At 39.5% G+C, this 22,102-nt stretch overlaps 1 long non-coding RNA gene across 5 annotated transcripts in view; it reads left to right on the forward strand.

The window, feature by feature from the left end:
• Window positions 1–22,102, forward strand: part of LOC119800676 — a 32,997-nt gene that overhangs the window by 1,345 nt on the left and 9,550 nt on the right. For all 5 annotated transcript variants that reach the window (XR_006020677.1, XR_006020674.1, XR_006020676.1 and 2 more), the window contains exons 2-4: window positions 11,716–11,816; window positions 13,390–13,511; window positions 21,964–22,081. This is a non-coding gene — a long non-coding RNA (uncharacterized LOC119800676). The remainder of the gene's footprint in view (window positions 1–11,715; window positions 11,817–13,389; window positions 13,512–21,963; window positions 22,082–22,102) is intronic.

Below are 22,102 nucleotides of genomic sequence, written 5' to 3' on the forward strand. Positions count from 1 at the left end.
TGCTTATCTGGGAAGCAGGTAGACCTGAGTTTGAACCCCGAATCCAAATTGTAAAAGCCGAGTGTTGTAATTATATTGTGATCTTAAAACAAAAAAATACTGAGCATGGTGATCTGCTCTAGTAATCTCAGAACCATGGGAGTTGTTGACTAGTCAGGGTTCCCTAAAGTAACAGAACTTACAGACTGAGCCTCTCTATGTAATTACAGAAAGGGGATGTATTAGAATGGCTTACAGGCTGTGGTCTAGCTAATCCAACAATGACTGTATACTGTATAGTCCAAGAATCTACTAATTGCTCAGTCCCTTAGTTGGGATGTCTCAGTTACTCGTCAGCATATACTAGAATCCCAAAGAAATGGGCTCTAATGCCAGTGAAGGGATGGACTTAGTCGAGAGGTGAGAGTAAAAAGGCAAAGAGCAGAGGCTTCCTTCTTCCATGTGTTTATATAGATTTCCAGTAGAAGGTGTGGCCCAAATTAGATATGAATTAAAGGTGTGTTCTCCTATCCCTAAAAGGATATCCTGCACTCAAGAGAAACCCTAAAGGATATCCTGCACTCCAGACATGAACTTTCTTACCTCCATTGTGTAGAAGCAATTCAGTTTCACCATGGTAGTTGTAAAATGGCACAGGTGGGACCCCTGCAGAAGCCCCAAACAGGTAAGGGACAAACTTGGCCAGGCAGATAGAACTTAAGTGGGAAGTTTTATTGAGATAAAGGGAGTGGAGAAAGGGAAGGGAGAGGGGAAAGAAGAGAGAGAGAGAGTGAAAAAGAAGAAGAGAAAGGAAAAGTCCTGCCTGCCCCTTCAGATGAATAGCAGAAAAGAGAACAGGAATGGCCAGAGCTTATCTCTTAAAGGGACCTTTTCACCTTGCACCTTGCTATGTAGTGATGTAGCAGCCATAGGACAGTGGGCCGGTCAGGGTCCTGCCTACGTGCATCCTGCTAGAGGACAGAGCAAGCCAGCATAGTGCCTGAGTCCCAACATTCTCATCTTTTTCTTACTATGAAAAGTTGTGGATCGTTTTTGTGGAACTATGAAAAGGGGATCCAGGTGACACTAGGATAGGGGCACCAGGTTCTCAAGACTTCTGGCTAATCTGTGGCATTGAACTTTGGGGGACCTGGAAGGCTGGGGTGCTGGTCACGTCCTCCAGTTTCTAGTCGTCTCATTTCACTTCCGGCTATGTGGAGCCGTCTGGTGCCTCTCTTGGACCCGACAGGATGTTGGTAGAGCACAGGACAAGGTTAAGCTAGGGAAAAATTTTTTAAGTCCTGGTGATCAAAGGGGAGGGTTCAGGATTAGGGGTCCCAAGATCAGGGAAAAGTTGAATGATACTTATTTGAGTGAATCTGATCTGTTTATTTGGGTCCAATTAAACTTCTTGGAGCTTACAAGAATGTTTTGAGTTTGTGAAAACCTAAGTTTTTGACATATTAGCATTCCCACTATTTATGTCTCCTGAAATTTGCATTGTAGAAATAGCCGTATACTCATGTTGGGAATGATTTTGGTTGAAAGCATTCACACTCTCCCATCCAGCTAGAAAACTGTAACAGATTTTTTAGCACAATGAAAAGCATCTTTTAAGTCTACAGTTAGAAAATGACCAAAAAGAATTTGAATTCTGAGCTTGTGGCTATAATGACAGTGGTATGGTATGGTGTTTAGTATGCCATCAGAGTTGGGTTAATAGCTTATTAGAACTTTACTGATTAATATTAAGTCTATGAACAGTAGCGTAATGAGAGAGAGAAATCTCGTAAGATGCATTTTCGCAGATTGTCACTTTCTTATACCCTGAAACATTCTTAGATTCTCATATCTTAAACTTTGCATCGTAAAACATATTTTATTTAAACAAAGAATTTACTTGTTTATTTAACACGTCCTCAGCTGAAGTCAGCTTTAGATGAGCATTTACATGAGACACAGGTTTCTTCACAGCCTTCACCCATTTGGAGAGATCTATCCACATACTTCTTCCCCAGAGGTCTTTCTCACTCCATGGGTCAGGGAACCAATATGATAATTCATCCAGTTCTTAAGTATTTCTATCATAATTACACATTCTGAGACTGGGGAAATAACCACAGGATGAGCTCAGGGACCCACTGGACATACTTTGAATCAGACATCAACCAAAACTACATTAATCACCTGATCTTCATAAACCCCTACTTTAACTTGAGAGCCACAGTGATTTTTAAGATCTCCCAGAATTCAGAACCCAGCAGACCCCAGAAAGCTTGATTGTTTCCTTTCCCCCAATGTACAGTTACCCTTGTAAAAGGCCTTTGGTTCCTCTGGGAGAAAGCACAACAGTAAAACTTTTAGGTATCTTATCAAAGTCCTTCTAGAAAATTATAGCCTGATCTTGTTTTAGGTTCTTTCTATCATTATCGCACACTTTAAAAATCCATTTCCTCACATATTTCCTAGACTTCTGTTTGAATGAATTGGTAAACTAATTAACCTCTTTAGTAATATAGTACCCCTCTTGATCTACACTTTCTTCTTCCCGTCTAGGAGCCTGCCTTGCCTTAAGTCTGATTATACATCTAGAGAAAACTATTGGTAGACCCTGAGGGACATCAGTATTGTCTTACCTGGCATTTCCTTCAGAGAAAATCACTGCTGGTTTCACAGATGATGAAGGATTAATTTTTCTCAGTCAAAAGTGAAAAGGGCAGTATTTCAGGGGGTGGCTATGTGAGTTCTTCCTCTGTAAAGGCTAGAGAGACCACTTCCTTAGGAGATACAAACCCTTGAGAACTGGAGGGTTCAAAGTTCTCAGCTTCAGTAGGGTCCTCCCACACATCACATCACAAGTTACAATGTCCTGGTCTTTAACAGTTAGTGTCCTTACTTTAACAGCCATCACCTTCCAAGGATAAGACTTGAATTTTTCATTGCAATTCAGTCAGCGTCTAATGAGGGCTTCAGTTTGGTTTTCCACAACTTGACCTCTGTGGTTGCTGGAGCGATCTCCTTAAGGGCACACTTGGAAACCTTTAAACTGTACAAATCTGGAAATGCTCAGTATTATCACAAAGTTCATTATTGTTCTTCACTGCATTCTGAGATGCTAGAAGTTTATTAATTTTTATTGTGAGATCATTCCTTTTCTGTGTTATTTATCCAGATGCTAGGAGAACCCAATCAGCATCATTATGTTTTTTTTTTTTTACCACAAACTGTCAAAAGTTTTATATACGGTCACCAAATCCATTGCTTACAATTGGTGAATCAGGATAACCAAATGCATGTATTTCCTTAAGTTTATAAAATAGTTCACACCTTTGTCTTTTAGTACTCTTCAGGCTCCCAAGGGAGGCTTCAGTAACTGAGAGGCTTTGGTAACATTGGGTATTGGCAAATTGGAAAGCCTATTCCAGATACTTAAAAGATTCCTTCTTATACTTCTGTTCTTCTTAAACCACTCCTGGTGCGGTGCCAAAATCTGTGTTAGTCAGGGTTCTTTAGAGTAACAGAACTTAAAAGTATTTATGTGTATACATATACATATACATATACATATATATATATATATATATGAATGAATGATTTTATACACACATACACACACACACACAGACAATTTATGAGAATGACTTTTAGTCTGTGGTCCAGCAACCCAACAGTGACTACCTATAAAAGGAAGGTTTAAAAAATCTAGTATTGTTCCGTCTTCTAGAATGGACATCTCAGCTGGTCTTCAGTATATGATGAAATACGAAAGAAGCAGACTTTAACACCATTGAAGGAATGGGCTTTCTAGTGAGAAGAAAGCAATGAGGCAAAAAAAAGCTTCCTTCTTCCATGTCCTTATGCACCTTATTATATACTATAGAATATATAGGCTTCTAAAATATACAGGCTTCTAGCAGAAGGCATAGCCCACATTAAAGGTGGATTTTCCTATCTCAAAATGTCTGGATTAAAGGTGTGTCTTTTTACCTCAAAGATCTGGATTAAGCAAATTAAGCAAAAATCTTCCACAGGTGTGCAATTCATTTGGGGGTTTAGTTAATTCTAGATATAGTCAAGTTGGCAAGCAAGAAATAGCCACCACACTTACCAAACTAAAGTTTATGCCTTTAGAAAACACTTTGCAATACAGTCATTTGAGTTACTTAAGCAAAAATTTACAGTTTTACACCACCATAGCTTTGTACCACATTTCTTTTAAGTACGTCTTAAAATTCTTGATTTTTTTTTTTTTGTTGTTGTTGTTGAAGCAGAGCTGAATCTATCCTGTAAATGAGTGAAGACTAGAACAGGACCATAGCCAAGTGGAAGACCTTTTGTGTTGTGGGGTCGGAGGGACAATACAGACATAGGAATTGACCGCGTCCCTGACCATTCATGTCAGCAAGTATTTATGCACAAAACCCACAACAGTGCCAAGTTACAGTTTCTCTTTTTTGTCAATCAAGATTCCTAGGAACATTTGCTTGTAGTATACTTTTCTTGCCATTATTGGTTGGTTTACTCAATTGTGGCAGGGTGACTTGCCAATGTCTCAACTGGCCAACCAGGATGTCATTGATGTCAGTTACCCAGGAAGGTCTGGGGGCTGGGTGGTCTTGGAACCTTAAACTTTGTTTCACTCTACTTTTAAAGATGGAAATTTTGTTTAAAATGGCTTCAGTTTGGTTCCTTCTTACACTTGTAAGTACTAAGAGCCAACAGTGCAGTTTGTTGGTTGGGGATGACTGAGAGATGCATGGGTGATCTTAAGGTTACGCTCTCAATGAAGAGCCCATCTCAGTATGAGCAACAGGCCACAATCTACATCCTCAGAGCTCCCTTTGTGACTTGCCCACAGCCCACTGGTCAAGATTCTCCTCTCACTAACAGTTGTTATTGCTAATATAGCTAGGAAGATCCTAAGTGATTTTGTAAGTTCTAGAGCTTACTAAGAATTTTTTACCTTTTGATTCATAACTGACCTTCCTCTAGACAAAAGCGTTTTAATTCTGAGGAAATAAGCCTATATATGTACAGCATTTATCAATATTGTTCATTTTTCCCAAGAGGCAATCCTCTGGTTGATACTATATTTAGTATTTCATTAAGTTCTTCCAAGATCTTTATTATTTCTAGCAATTTACTGCTTTATTGGGAGAGTCCGTCATGTTGGACAAGTCCTAGCAGAGTAGATGGAGGCATCTAGTGATATTTCATCCCCAGTCAAGATGCAGAGAAATTTCACCTGTGGTGATCTGAATGAAAATGCCCGCACTCATAGGGAGTGGCACCATCGGAGTAGGTGTGGCCTTGTTGAAGGAAGTACGCTACTGCAGTTTGGGCTTTAAAGTTTCAGAAGTCCAAGCCAGGTCTAGTGGCTCACCATCTCATCCTGCTGCCTGTGGATTCAGATGTAAAACAGCCATGTCGGCCTGCATGCCACCATGCTTCTCACTATGACAATAATGGACTAAATTCTGAACTGTAAACCAGTCCCAATTAAATGTTTTCCTTTATAAAGAGTTGCCATGGTCATGGTGTCTCTTTACAACATTAAAAATTAAAACTAAGCCAGTTTCCTTTCTCATTTGTATTTGTCTAGTTGTTCTGTTAAGTCTTTTTATCTCAGTTAACCTAACGTAAATAATCCCTAGCTCTATGGCTTTGCTCTTACATGACTCCACATCATCTCAAATTGACCATCATTATTAACCATCTCAGCATATAGTAATTTACAATGGTTATAGCTGTTTGATGAGTTATGACTAACATTTGGTTTCAAAACTACTTACTATATTCATCAGAATGGATTGAATTTGATTAACAGGCTGTTTTACAGCTGTTAACTGTAAATCTGTGGGTGTCTTTACCATTGAGCTATGTTTTCTGGAGACAACAGATAATCAGATTTAGTTTTTCAATCCTGTCAGTCAGTATGAGTCTCTGAACTGGTGAATTGAGGCTACGTACATTTAATGCTGTTATTGAAAGATGTTTACTAATTGATAAAATTTTGTTAGATGTCCCTAGCATGATTTTGATCATATATTTCTCTTTTGAAATTTCTTCTTTGTTGTACTTCATATTGTTTTTCTTCTCTGTGTAGCATATCCCTTTATTATCTTATGTAGTACTAGCATGGTAGCTATGAACTGTCCAAGCCTGTGCTTTTCTTGAAATGACCTTATTTTTCCACCAGTTTTAAAATATAGCTCTGCTAAAATAGCAGTATTTATTGCTAATTATCTACTGCCGAGACTTAAAATGCACTGTCCCGTGCTTTCCTAGCTTTGTAATTTTCAGCTGAGAGACCCGATGTCATTGAAGTGTCTAACTTTGTGTTGATTACATATTTTAATTTTATCCCTTTCTATTTATAACATCGTGACTAATATATTCCCAAAAGAGAGTAGTCTCTGGTTATGATGGTTAGTGTTAATCATCAACTTGAAAAGATTTGTACAAGCTAGGAGGCCAGTAAAGTAGCTTCTGGGTAAGCCTGTAGGGTTTCCTTGATTAGACTGGTTGACTTAGGGAAATCCACCCGCTGGGGCAGACACCATCCCTTGGGTATGCTGGACTGTTTGAAAAGCTGAGCTAAGCACAAATATTCCTTGAAGTCTGTTTCTTGATTGTGGATGCAGCTCCCTCATGTTCCTGCAGTCTTGACTTCCTCTAAATGATGTACTTTAAACTGAACCAAAACAAATGCTTTATTAAGCAGCGTTTATATTTATTATTTTTAAGTTCTTATTTATGTCCATATTTGTGTGTTTGCGTGTCTGTGTTTGCACCATATGCACTTTTGGAGGCTAGAAGATGGCGTCTGAACACCTAGATCTGGAGTTTACAGTCAGTACACCAACGTGGTTACAATCAGTACAGCAACGTGTTTACAGTCAGTACACCAACATAGTTACAGTCAGTACACCAACGTAGTTACAGTCAGTACACCAACGTGGGAGCTGGAAGCTGAGCTCTATCCTCTTCAAGAGTATTAAGTTCTTTTACCTGCTAAGACTTCTCTCCCAATCTAAGTAAGCTGTTTTGGTCAGGGTATTTTTATCACACTAAAAAGAAAACTAACTAAAACCCTGGTCATGCTTGTTTGTGTTGTAAGTGCCTCATACCTGGATATTCATTTCTTATCCTAGATTTGTGTATTTTCCACTATAATTCACTAAATAGTTTCTCTCTGCATTTAGTTTTATCTCAGACCCTTTTGTACTGTGCATGTTTAGGTTTAGTGTCTTGACCATTTATTAAGGTTTCTGGATTTTGTGGCCATCCCACCCTCCAACAGTGATATTTGAATATAGTATTTCATAACCTTGTGATCCATCCTTAGTATTGTTCTTACTCTTTGTTGAGTCTAGTGGTGATACTTTCCAATGTTGTTTTTATTCGATTGAGTTGTTTACCTACAACGTATCTGTATTTTTCCCCCTGAAAATCTTTTTCCTTCCTGACTTTTCCCTCACCTGTGTTAGTTCTCTCATCTACTTTGTTGAGTTTTTACTGTGCGTGGATGACTTTGCCTTTCAGGTCCTAGTTTGGATTTATCCTCTTATTTGTTCCTTTTCAGGTCATTAGTTTTACTTTGTAAAATGCCATATTCTGCATTTGCACTGCTCTGTCACTAGATGGCAATCTTGTCCAGGCAACATAAATGCCTGCTTCAAGCTTTCATTAAGCATGGCTTATAGGGAAATTCTCAGGAATCCACAAGGTTGACCCCAGCTAAGACATCTAGCAATAGTGGAGAGGGCGACTGAACTGGCTTCCCCTATAATCAGACTGATGAATACCTAACTGACATCATAGAGCCTTCACCCAGTAACTGATGAAACCAGATGGACAGATCCACAACCAAGCATCAGGCCGAACTCCTGAATAAAGTTAGAGAGAGGGAAGAAGGGAATATATAGTAACCCATGTCAAGATCATGATGGAGAACTCCACAGAGACAGCTGAATCAAGTTTGTGGGAACTCATGAACTCTAGACCACCAGCCGTGGAGCCTCATTAGGACTAAACTAGGCCCTTTGCTTGTGGGAGACAATTGTGTAGCTTGATTTTTGGAGCCCATTCCCTACGGTGGGATGCCATGCTCAGCCTTAATACAGGGGGGAGGGGTTTGGTCCTGTCTTAACTTAATGTCTCAGACTTCGTTGATTTCTCATAGGAGGCCTTATCCTATGGAAGGAGTGGATGGGAGGTGGACTGGGAAGGAAGCGAGGGGGCAGGCGGTAGGAGGAGTGAGAGGGAGAACTGTGGTTGAAATGTAAAATAAAATTTATAAAAATATTAAATCACTTATTTATTAAAGAATAAATTAATTAGGCCTGGCTTCCAGTAGGGATAAATGTTAAATATGTTTTGTTAGACTGGTAAAATCATAGAAAAAAGGACAGTTTAATTGTGCAACACCAACCGCTTATAACTTATTCCTGTTCATTCCATTTCTTTCTGTATTTTCCTGACAAGTTTTCTCTTGAATAATGATTTTGTTTTATCTTCTCTACTAACTTATTATTATATTAACATCTATCTAGTAAAAAAAAGTTTTCAAATAACATTTATTATTTCTGGATCCCGTCAAACCTGGAGTCCTTACTACTTGTCCAAAATACATTTTCTTTTTGACTGGGACATAAATTACCTAATGTTACAGTTCATGCCTAATCTCATATACATGTAATAATATAAACTGTAATATAATGTAATGCCTATACAATAAAAGAGTCTACAAATAACATGATAATTTTACAGGTCATTTTTGAAATTATCGATTCATCTATCAATTACAGAGAACTGGATATGCTTTTCCAAATTTTATTTATCAAATATTAAAATTGTGGTCATTTACAAATAAACAATAATACTGTAAGACAGTAGTAAAACCTTTAATTATAGTAATAGTTAAAGTTATTATACTCACATTTTTTAATTTATCTTTTGAACTGTGTGGACTTAAAAAATTAACTTTAAAAATACTTTTTATGACTAGATAAGACATATTTTGAGCTAAAATAAATTATGTTCCTTTCTTTTCCTCTTGTCTTAGTCCATTCTGGCTTTTGTAGCAAAATACCATGAGCTAAGTATCTTACAAATGAGAGGCACTTATTTCTCAAAATGATGGAATATTGGAAATTCAATATTTAAGATACCAGTTAACCCAAGTGTCTGGTAAATCACTTTCTATTGGTTTATATGTGGTGTCTTCTCATTATGAGGTAGAAGGCAGGGAAGATATCTGGAACTTGTTTTTATGAGAGCAATAGTAAACTTTTGACTCAGTCATCATTGAATAGGCTGTTTTAATAACATCACTTTGGGAGTTAGGGTTATATTGTGCTAGTTGGTCGGCATCAGAAACATTGAAATTACAGTGTCTCTCCTTGAAATGAAGTCTGATTGTTTAATTCTATAGAATATTTTTAAATGCAGATGTAAAATGTTCGTATACTTATATTGATTTTTTTCTTCAGGTTTTCTTAAAAGCAGCTGAGAAGCTGTTATTACCAATATTTACAAGGAATTCAATCATGGGCACACTATTTCTTAAGTTAAATGGTTAGACTGAAGAAAATACTCATTGGTAGGGACTTCTTGGGAAAGCTTATTTGAAATTTTCCACTCACTTCTACTTATTTCCTATTGCTCTATTTTCTCATTATTTCCACACTGCCTGTCATATAGCTTGGACTCACAGAATTGACTTATATCCAACTTGAGGCTTTGTAGATGTGCAACCATAGTGAGAAGGAATCATCCAGATACATTCCTTAGCTACATTGTTGTCCCAGAAATATCCTATGCTAAGTCATCCTAAAGATTTTTAACAATCAGTATTAGTTGAAACTATACTTCACTTTTCTCCTAAAGGTAATTTGTAGCCACTCTTGAAACTCTATACTTCCCAATAAAAATTAAATGTGTGTATATGCATGTGTGTATGTGTGTGTGTATAACTGTACCAAGTAGACAGTGTTTTTAACAACTTAATATAATTCCTTCTATTCTGTTAGCTATATTATGTAGATGCATTTGTAAAAACTTGAATATTACCAACAATCTTGATTTTTAATTTTTAGCAAATTACACTCTAAAATAAAGGTAGGAAACATACTTAGAAAGCTAGAAGAAAATCCTTGCCACATGATATAGCCATTGTTTTCTTAAACTCTCAGTAACTGGTTCGCTAATGGAGACTTGCACACAGTTGGATGTTCAGTGTTGTCATGGATTGGGGAAGGGCTCTGAGTCCTGCCCCTCTCCATTTTAGAGGAAGTTAGGGGTTGCTAATAGAGAGGAGTGCACAATGCTCTACTCATCTATGTATAGGCAATTTGGTTGCTGGGAGGCAGAGAGACCTTTCTTTTTTCTTTCTTTCTTTTTTTCTTTCTTTGACTGTTTGCTTTTTAAACTTTTGTTTATTGATTTTACATCCCGACCTCAGTTTCTCCTTTCTCCCCTTCTCCCATTCCCTCAGCTCACCTCCCTTCCACTCCTACCCTGATCAAAGCCCTCTGTTTCTGTTCAGTAAGGGGAAGTCCTCCCATGGGAATCAACCAAGCATGGCATATCAACAATTGCAGTAAGACTAAGCACCTGCCCTTGTATTTAGGCTGGACAAGACAATCCAGTATAAGGAATAGCTTCCTAAGAGCCAGCATTAGAGACAGCTCCTATTCCCATTGTTAGGAGTCCCACAAGAAGACCAAGTGACACATCTGTCACATATATGTAGAGGGCCTAGGTCAGTCCCATGTAGGGTACCTGGTTGTTGGTTCAGACTCTGTTGAATTCCTATGAGCCAGATTAGTTGTTTCTGTGGGTTTTCTTGTGATGTTTTTGACCCCTCTAGCTCCTACAATCCTTCCACCCTTTCTTCAGCAGGATACCCAGAGCTCAGCCCAATCTTTGGCTGTGGGTCTCTGCATCTGTTTCCATCAGTTACTGGATGAAGACTGTCTTATGACAATTGGAGTATTCACCAACATGACATTTCTCCAATGATGTTGCCAAGTTGTCCATGGTCATATAATAACACTAATTAAATGCATCGGTTTCCCAAGACTTGACTTGAATAATTTCTTTAATCTTTTATTGGTTTTCTGTTTGGAGAAAATGACCTTGTTTGTGTCCCCAAGAAAAATTCACACAGAAGTGCTTGGTCAGTTTTCATCAAAAAAGTCATTATTAATACTTGAGAGTGTAGAAACATTTAACCTGATTTAAGCACCACACTGCATATACATATAGGAAAAACACAGTACTCCACTAATACACATAATTCTGTGATTTTTCTGTAATTAGTTTAAAAATAAATTTAGGAAAACAGTAAAAGGCAATGACCCTTGCCAGAAAAAATAAATTTTTCTAAAATTTGTAAAAATAGTTGTAACAGTGTACAATTGTTTCAATTTACTAATTTTAGAAGCTTAAGCTAAATATTTGGTCATCCATTTCTCTAATTCCTTTCAAATCCACTTGTGTCCTGTATACAGAACAGTCATTTAGTATCATGCAGTGCAATGAGTAAATGTGAATTAAACTAATGAAAGTTTTATTATAGAACCATATTTTAAATTTAAGATTCCTCTAAAAATTTTATGAAAGTTTTTGAATAGTTAGAAGAACTACCAATGATAAGGCAATTCCACCCTAAGATATCTAAAATGAAATCAATGTATTAACATAATATCTGCACTCCCATGTTTACTGTAGTAGCATTTACAGTGGTCAAGAATGGAGGCATGTACCGGTCACTGATGAAGGATCAAAGAAATGTTCTACGTCTACTATATGGAATACTACTAAGCCATAAAGTGAGTGCAAAAACGTGGATGAAACGGGAAATCATTAGAATTAAGCCATCCCAGAAAGACAAATACTTTGTGTTGGGTGATGAGACTTTTCCTGTGGAGACTCACCACACACATCTACTTGAAACCATCCATGTAAGGTAGTTATTGACAGTCACACTAATGAAACCAGTTAAAGGTATGTAAGTCCTTCTATTATCCAGTAATCAAGAGCAGGCTCATGGCTCCAAGTCTCTTGGTGTTGAAGCTCAGACACACAACATTTTAAAAGACTAATTATATCAGTGATGGGGGGGGGAATGAAGTGGGAGCGGGGATCGAAGCAAAATCTGTAGTTTTGCAGAGCTTAATGACACTTTTTTTCCCCAGACACCATAAGATAATTACTTCTGATTTACAGTTTCTCATAATTATTTTAGTTTTGGGTTTTAGCTTGCACCGACATTCTGGTTAATTCAGGGTCATGAGCAGTCCCAAAAGCATTGCTACGGCAGGTGTGGCCATTCAGGGTAGGAAAGGCTGCAAAGTGTCTAGCAGACACAAAATGAGAGTCAGGACAAGATTGAAATACTTTAGCTATTTCATATCCCAGATAGGGAGTCCATTACAAAGTATGGATACCAATTTGGTGAACCAATGAGTTTTGTTGGATACGTATAGGATTATGGGTAAGGGGTTATTTGCAGGTGTTGAAAAACTCAGAGAGCTGCGTCATCAAATCTCACTCCAGCAGGAGTGCTAACTCATAGCAGGTGGAAACCTAGATAGAGCCAACTAAACAGCCTGCAAGCAGCTCAACAGGCTGTAGAGGGTCCTTTCCAAAGACCTAAACCTCTTTTAGGCACCCTGGCTGGGTCTGGTCTCCAAATCTTCTTTAGAGTTTGACTTATATGGGAATCTTTGCAGCTTGTTCACTCTGGGACAGAGGAACATAGAGAATCTGGTCTGTTTCAGGGACTTCCTGAAGCTGTTGTGAGTTGATTACATTTGTTTAATTCCTACTTGAGGAGTGTCTCTGCAGAATGTTATGTTTCAATCTTGGCATAAATTGTTACACAACACCAAGCAATCTCATCTATTAATGCTTTTCAAAATAGTTACTGAACGTAGAAAGTGACTGTCAGAGTTTGGAAAAGATAGACCAGGGGATATCAGGTTAGAGTTGCCAAAAGTAAATATTTTGTTGTACCATTCTTATAGGCACAGTATAACAGGAATATACTCCATATTTCAAAAGAGTTAGAAGAAAGGATTTTGCATGATTTATCATAAGAAATAAACAGAACATGTTTAAGCTGATTTAACATACTATCTATTATATATAATATAGTAATATATTAAAACTTTACATGTTACTCCATAAAGATGTTCATTTCTGTTTTATGTGTTGATTTACAAATATATTAATTAACAATAAAACAAACACTTTATAATATTCCAACACTATAAATCATCTCTTTGTCTGAATCTCCAGTGACTTTGTATAATTATACCTTCTCTCGGTTAACGTTTCTTCAGACAATTATTTGAAGTTTTACTCTGTATGACTTCAACAATTCTTTCTTTTTTCCTTTAGATTTTTTGAGACAAGGACTCAATGTTTGTGACCCAGGCTGACTTCAGCCTCACAATACTTTTATTTAAACCTTCGCAGTGCCAAGAATACTAGCAGATACTACCAGGTACAGCTTTCGAAAGGTATTCAGAAATTTTTTCTTTGTTCCATGTGACCCCATGTAACCCACGAATGCTTACATGTTTAACAAGTTTGTATTGGTCACCAGTTGCCAGCTAGCCCAGTTATCTCACTTCCCTTATCAGGTTGTCACCGTCCCACCTATGCCAGTCTTAGGTGAGAGTGGCAGCAATGTTTCCAGTAAAGATGTGGATCTCACAACCTCATGCCTCATGTGATAAGAATCATATTTTCTACTTAAGATAGCATATAAATACATAGACATACACGCACACACACAAACAGACATGTTTTTAAAGAAATGGTTGGAACTCGAAACTAGACAGGGCTACTACCAGATTTTATAACTTAATTCTTAATTATGCTTAGTGGGTGGTAGTCTTACATATTTGTCTGTTCAACTTCCTCTTACAGGGGTCATATATTATTTAAAAAAGAATGTCCATGAAATTTCATTTTCTAAATTCCCATGCCTTAAATCTAATAAACAATTATTTTCATCTTGCATCTTCCTCCAAGATGACTGACAGCTGAAAGGGGAATCATTTTGAAAATACTTTGATGAGTCTTGACATATCGCTGCTGATATGCAAGAAACATTCATTAGAGAATCTCCAACAGAATTACCCACCAGGAGTAGAGAACATTATTCCTTAGTAAATTTCTCAAGGTAGAAAGAAATACCAAGTGAGAAGTTACAGTTAAGCAATCTCCTAATGTCAGATTTGTCTTGAGTTGTCTTTACTATCTTAACTTCAGTTTTTTGTTTTCTCACTCACCTCTGTGTGTAATCTTGTCTAACTTACTTATTTTCAGTAACAAAGATAGGCAGATAGAAACCACAGCCCCGCAATAACTTTCAAAGGAATCATGTTAATCTAAACTTGAGTGAGTTAATGTTTTTGTAAGATAAATAAATGCAAAAGGAACTATGTATAATTTTACAACATGCATTGTAATGACAACATGCTTTTAAAGATTATTTATGCTTCTATTTATAACCATTTAAAATTTTAGCTACTATTAGATATAAGGCTTTATAAATTAGTAGACTTTTTTCTAGTTTACCAAGTCAGAGAATAGTTATATGTGAATATCAAAATAATGTTGTGTATAGTTCTTAGGAGTTTTTATGGTATGCCTACCAGTAGAAGGTCTGAATGTTGTCAATATTTGTTAAATACGTATTTTAGATAGTACAGTTATTTATTAAATCCACAATTATCTTGAATTAAGATAGCTGGTAGCTTATATTATGTACAAATAAACATGTCTAACATTCAAACTAGGTGTTAAAATCAATATAATAAAATTTTTACTATGTATGGGGATCTTGCTACCCATCCCATAGTTCTAAACTGCTGCATTAAATTTTATCTAGACTAGCCTTATCCTGACTGGAAGTAGTCATAATCTGAATTGTATGTTTTGGTCTGACTAAGAGAGGTTATTCAATCAAAGCATCTTTCAAGTATTTGCAGATGATATGATAGTATACATAAGCGACCCCAAAAACTCCACCAAAGAACTCCTACAGCTGATAAACTCCTTCAGTAACGTGGCAGGATACAAGATCAACTCCAAAAAATCAGTCGCCCTCCTATACACAAAGGATAAGGAAGCAGAGAGGGAAATCAGAGAAGTATCACCTTTCACAATAGCCACAAATAGCATAAGATATCTGGGAGTATCGCTAACCAAGGAAGTGAAGGATTTATTTGACAAGAACTTTAAGTCTTTGAAGAAGAAATTGAAGAGGATACCAGAAAATGGAAGGATCTCCCCTGCTCGTGGATTGGGAGGATCAACATAGTAAAAATGGCAATTCTACCAAAAGCAATCTATAGATTCAATGCAATCCCAATCAAGGTCCCATTAAAATTCTTCACAGAGATTGAGAAGACAATAATCAACTTTATATGGAAAAACAAGAAACCCAGGATAGCCAAAAAAATCTTATACAATAAAGGTACTTCTGGAGGCATTACCATCCCTGACTTCAAACTCTATTACAGAGCTACAGTATTGAAAACGGCTTGGTATTGGCATAAGAACAGAGAAGTTGACCAATGGAATCGTATAGAAGACCCGGATCTTAAACCACAAACCTATGAACACCTGATTTTTGATAAAGGAGCCAAAAGTACACAATGGAAAAAAGAGGGCATCTTCAACAAATGGTGCTGGCATAACTGGATGTCAACCTGTAGAAGAATGAAAGTAGATCCATATCTATCACCATGCACAAAACTCAAGTCCAAATGGATTAAAGACCTCAATATTAATTTGAACACATTGAGATTGATAGAGGAGAAAGTGGGAAGTACTCTACAACAAATGGGCACAGGGAACCGTTTCCTATGCATAACCCCAGCTGCACAGACTTTAAGGGCAACATTGAATAAATGGGACCTCCTGAAGTTGAGCAGCTTCTGTAAAGCAAAGGACATTGTCACTAAGACACAAAGACAGCCTACTGACTGGGAAAAGATCTTCACCAACCCTGCAACTGACAAAGGTCTGATCTCTAAAATATATAAGGAACTCAAGAGACTAGACGGTAAAATGCCAATTAACCCAATTAAAAAATGGGGCGATGAACTGAACAGAGAATTCTCAACAGAAGAAGTTCGAATGGCCAAAAGACACTTAAGGTCATGCTCAACCTCCCTAGCTATCAGGGAAATGCAAATCAAAACAACTTTGAGATATCATCTTACACCTGTCAGATTGGCTAAAATCCAAAACACCAATAATAACCTTTGCTGGAGAGGTTGTGGGGTAAGGGGCACACTCATCCATTGCTGGTGGGAATGCAAACTTGTGCAACCACTTTGGAAAGCAGTGTGGCGGTTTCTCAGGAAATTCGGGATCAACCTACCCCAGGACCCAGCAATTCCACTATTGGGAATCTACCCAAGAGATGCCCAATCATACAACAAAAGCATATGCTCATCTATGTTCATAGCAGCATTATTTGTAATAGCCAGATCCTGGAGACAGCCTAGATGCCCTTCAGTGGAAGAATGGATGAAGAAACTGTGGAATATATACATGCTAGAATACTACTCAGCGGTAAAAAACAATGACATCTTGAATTTTGCAGGCAAATGGATGGAAATAGAAAACACTATTCTGAGTGAGGTAACCCAGACCCATAAAGATGAACATGGGATGTACTCACTCATATTCGGTTTCTAGCCATGATTAAAGGACATCGAGCCTATAAGTTTGGGATCCTTGAGAAGATAATAAGAAGGTGAACTCCCAAAAAAGATATAGTAATCCTCCTGGATATTGGAAGTAGACACGATCGCCAGGCAAAATTGGGAACTTGAGGGTTGGGCAAGACTGGGCCAAGGGAAGATGGGGAGAGAAAAGTGTGAAGGGGAGAGCGGGGGGAGCTCGGAGGAATGGGGTGCTTGGGATATAGGAAGGGTGGATATGAGAGCAGGGAAGCATATATCTGAATTTAAGGAGCTACCTGAGGGTTGTCAAGAGACTTGACCCTAGAGGGGTTCCCAGGTTTCCAGGGAGACGCCCCCAGTTAGTTCCTTGGGCAGCTGAGGAGAGGGAGCCTGAAAAGGCCAGTTCCTATAGCCATACTGATGAATTTCTTGCATATCACCATAGAACCTCCACCTGACGATAGATGAAGAAAATGACAGAGCCCCACCTTGGAGCACCGGACTGAGCTCCCAAGGTCCTGATGAGGAGCAGAAGGAGAGAGAACATGAGAAAGAAAGTCAGGACCGTGAGGGAACCTCCAGCTGGCGACAGATGGGGAAGGTGACTGAGCCCCACATTGGAGCACTGGACTGAGCTCCCAAGGTCCCGATGAGGAGCAGAAGGAGCGAGAACATGAGGGAGAAAGTCAGGAACGAGAGGGGTGCGTTCACTCATGGAGACGGTGGGACAGAACTAATGGGAGATCACCAACTCCAGTTGGAATGGGACTGATGGATCATGCGACCAAACCCGTCTCTCTGAGTGTGGCCAACAGCGGGGGCCGACTGAGAAGCAAAGGACAATGGCTCTGGGCTCTGATTGTTCTTCATGGACGGGCTCTGTGGGAGCCTTCTCAGCTTGGTCGACCACCTTCCTGGACCTGGGGGGAGTTGGGAGGACCTTGGTCTTAGCATAGAGTGGGGAACCCTGATGGCTCCTTGGCCTTGAGAGGGAGGGAGGGGAGGTATGGGTGGAGGGGAGGGGAGGGAAGGGGGAGAAGGAGGGGAGAGAAAGGGGAGAAGGAGGGGAAGGAGGGGGGAGGAGGAGGGAAGGAGATGGAAATTTTTAAATATAACAAAAAATAAACCATGAGAAAAAAAAAAAAAAAAAAGAAAATGCCACCGGAAAACATCTCTTCAGGGACTTAAAGCTGCAGTGAGTGTGTGAAAAGTAGTAAAGCATTTTACTAAAACATGACGAAGGGCCTAAGATCCATCTCTCCAAAGAGAGTACAGCCTGGAGACTTGTGCTGGGAAAACTGTCATTGTATATAAGAAGTATGTCTACCCTTGGCTTAGCCAAGACCTATGCTCATGCAGCCATTCAAGTGAGCTTATATACTACGAGACTCAAGAAGTGGGGTGGATCTTGCTTTTCTTTGTATAATTTATGCTGTCAACTGCTTAAATAATATATTACACTTTGCAGTTTCTTAATTAATATCTAATGCATTAATAGAACTAATATTTTTAAGTATTTAGTTAGATATGTAAGTTTGGAAGTTATTGGAGATCAACTCCTCTTTCACGATATGTAGCTAAGAGCTCTGGTTAAGAGTCAAAAGAATAAGAACTGAGTTGCAACTCTGGCCCCAGAGTAGCCAGACATTCTAAACTTTTAGGAGAGTCATTAATATATAAGGATTTAAACCTTATCAGGTCACTATTTGCTCAAGGGTTTCTAGTTACAGCAAGGCTATACTATTAACCTCTAACATTAAAGTCAATTCCAATGGGCCTGTTAATCACCAGGACAGAAAACATCCCTCTGGCCATAAGCTATTAACATTTGTGGCCATTATCCACTATTACACCAAGTGTGTTCAACTTTTATCTCATTTAAACTCAGCCTATCTTCTCTACTATGTTCTGTGTGTCCTCTCTCAGTTCTTTTGATGGAGATCTCAAAGACCAGGGAGCACAGGAAGACTCCAGATTGAGACTCTGGTGATGTTGCAGTCTAGTCTTTTCTTTTTTTAAAATCTTGGTTATTTTTGCCCAAAATATCTGATAACTGTTGAAAAGAAGATTTGGAGTTAAAAATATTCACCTACAGGACTTGCAAGATTGCTAAGTGGGTCAGGACCAACCCCCACCCCCCCACGCCCTGTATCAAATCTGAGCAGGACATCCCACCATAGGGAATTGGTTTCAAAAAGCTAGCTCATGCATCAGCTATCAATCTTGGTCCCACTGCCAGGGACCCCTGAGATACACCAAGCTACACAACTATCTCTCTGGAGTGGATGGGGGTTATTTATCTCTTTTGTTTTAGATTTTACAGGGTTTTAATCATACCCAATATGCTTACAAATCTTACGGTACATAAAGTTTACACAATAGTTTTACAAACCTTGAGATAATATTTATACTTTAACAAAAATTTTAGAGAGTGAAACCAAAACCAAGTATATGAGTAGCAATAATCTCCACTGGCAATATTCTATCCCCCCTTTTTTTCTCTCCTTTATCTTTCACATAGTCAGGTGGCTTGCCTTATATGGGACAGAGACTTTGGAGGAAACTTTTAAGAAGCAGAATGACTTGGTGGTCTCCCGTTAGTTCTGTCCCACCGTCTCAATGGGTGAACGCACCCCTCACGGTCCTGTCTTCCTTGCTCATGATCTCCCTCCTTTTGCTCCTCATCAGGACCTTGGGAGCTCAGTCCGGTGCTCCTATGTGGGGCTCTGTCATTTTCTCCATCCAGCGCCAGGTGAAGGTTCTATGGTGATATGCAAGATATTCATGAGTATGGCAATAGGATCTGGACATTTCTGGCACCCTCTCCTCAGCTGCCCAAGGAACTAGCTGGGGGCGTCTTCCTGGACACCTGGGAACCCCTCTAGAGTCAAGTCTCTGCCAACCCTAGAATGGCTTCCTTAATTAAGATATATAATTCCTTGTTCCCATATCCACCCTTCCTATATCCCAACCATTCTATCTAACGGGAGACCTCCAAGTCCAGTTGGAATGGGACTGATGGAACAGGGGACCAAACCGGACTCTCTGAATGTGGCTGATGGTGGAGGAGGACTGAGAAACCAAGGACAACGGCGATGAGCATGAACTCTACAGCACGGACGGGCTCACTGTGAGCCTTGTCAGTTTGGTTGCTCACCTTCCTGGACTTAGGGGGAGTTGGGAGGACCTTGGACTTAACATAGTGAAGGGAACCCTGATGGCTCTTTGGCTTGGAGAGGGAGGGAGTGGGGGTATGGGTGGAAGGGAGGAGAGGGAAGGGGGAGTAGGAGGGGAGGAGATGGAAATTTTTAATTAAAAAATGAGAAAAAAAACTTAAAAAAAAAAGAAGCAGATGACTTGTGGACTATGAAGAGAGGCAGAGCTGGGGAAGCAAGGGTGGCGAGGAACAGCCTGATGTGAGTAGTCTGCACCTGAGGCCACAGAGATGCCTGGACCCATTCTGCCACCGACGGCCATGTCTGGGTCCATGGCCATGCAGCAACAACAATCTGGGTAGATGTCTGTGCCATCCCCACCCCCTTTTCTTAACCACCAAAGGCCTTAGGGACTTTCCTGGTATGGGCTATCGCCTGAGGCCATGTTGAAATCTGAGGGCTATGTAGAGCTGGCCCCACCCCTCACTGGCTGCAGCACTAGGTAGAGGTGGCCCTGTCTACCTAGTAAGAGAGGGAGGGCTGGGGCTTGAGGGCATGGTGGTGGGAGAGTTGACACCTCATCAGCTGCAATCAATACTTGGGAGAGCAGGCCTCAAACCTCTCCAGGGCAGGACAGTAGTTCTGGTAGCAGAGGTGCAGGTGAGGATAAGCTATCCTGAGGGTGTAAACTCCAGAGAGCTGGCCCCAACCCCATGTCAAGCTTTAGTGGTATGGGCACCGGATAACTGCAACACCCAACCTGCTCCCAGCTGCTTAAGGTATGTAGAAGAGCTAGTTCCACCCCTCGCTGGCTACAACATTCAGGAGAGTAGTAGGTCCCCTTCCATCACCAGGGCAGTGGTAGAGTGTTGGCCTGGTGGTATGGGTTTGGGAGAGCTCACCCAATAGATTAAGTGGTAGAGAGTTAGTCCTGCCCCTTGCCAACTACCACAGGCAGGACAGTTAGTCCTGCTCTTACCTGGGCAAAGCAGGACAGCTGGTCCTGGTTGCATGAATGTAGGAGAGTAGGCTGGCTAACTGCCTCAGCTACCACCCAGGTCAAACTCCAGGTCTTTGGACTGGCTCACCTCAGCATCTACCCCACCTAAGAACTGCTAGAGCATGTGAAGGGGTGCATCCTGCAGACCCAAAGCTGTGGGATCTCCATGACACAGGGCAACAACAGGATCTCTGAGAAGAATCCCAGATAGGACTTAGTATTAATTATTTATTTATTAATAATATTACTTATTATTAGATAGTGGAGCAGAAACCAGAGACCTCAAACTAGACCAATGACTCATTACAATGAACATTTGAAAGTAATGCTATTTGGGCAAAACTGACACTATTTGGCAAAAATGGTAACCTGGCTAACACATCATAACACACTGCAGTTTCCAAGGCAAGATACTTTTTAAATTTTTTTAATCATTTTTACTTTTTGTTTTCTTTTGAGGGGGATTTTGCAAGGGATGAGGGCATCTATACGGAGGGATGGGGAGATGAGTGAGATTAGATTGCATAATATCCTGACTTCATTTAATGCTGGACTGTGGTGTGGAAAGGTAAAGCCAAATAAATGGTTTTCTCCCCAACTTCTTTTGGTCATAGGGTTTCATTACAGAAACAGACAATAGAAACTCTAAGTAAGAAAATGGCCAACAGAAAACAAACTCAGTGGCACCATCGGAGGTTTTTGATCTCATAATATCATTTCAGGGGTTCTTCTCTCTCTCTCTCTCTCTCTCTCCCTCTCTCTCTCTCTCTCTCTCTCTCTCTCTCTCTCTCTCTCTCTCTTTGCAGGATATTAGTATACTGTGTGAACATATGTCATTCTGATCGGTTTAATAAAAAGCTTAAATGGCCAATAGATAGGCAGGAGAAAATAGGCAAGACAAACTCTGGGAAGTAAAGAGGTGAGAGATGCCGGCAAGACATGGAAGGAGGCAGACATATATTATGGATGGAAGGTAATGAGCCATGTGTCAGAATGTAGTTTAATGGAAGCAGGTTAATTTACATTATAAGAGCTACCTGGGGAAAAAAAACCCTAAACTAAAAGCCAAGCTTTTATAATCAATAATGAGTCTCCGTGTCATTTTGGGAAGCTGGAGGTCCCAAAGAACATCTGACAAGATATATTTGGCACTCCAACATGGAACAGGACTACACAGACAGAGAAGTCACATCAGAGAGCTTCACCGCAGGTGCCATCTGGGACTTTCCGTGAGTACTCACTGAAGTTGG

The sequence above is a fragment of the Arvicola amphibius genome, chromosome 14 (assembly GCF_903992535.2).
Source record: "Arvicola amphibius chromosome 14, mArvAmp1.2, whole genome shotgun sequence".
In the NCBI taxonomy this organism is placed as follows: domain Eukaryota; kingdom Metazoa; phylum Chordata; class Mammalia; order Rodentia; family Cricetidae; genus Arvicola; species Arvicola amphibius.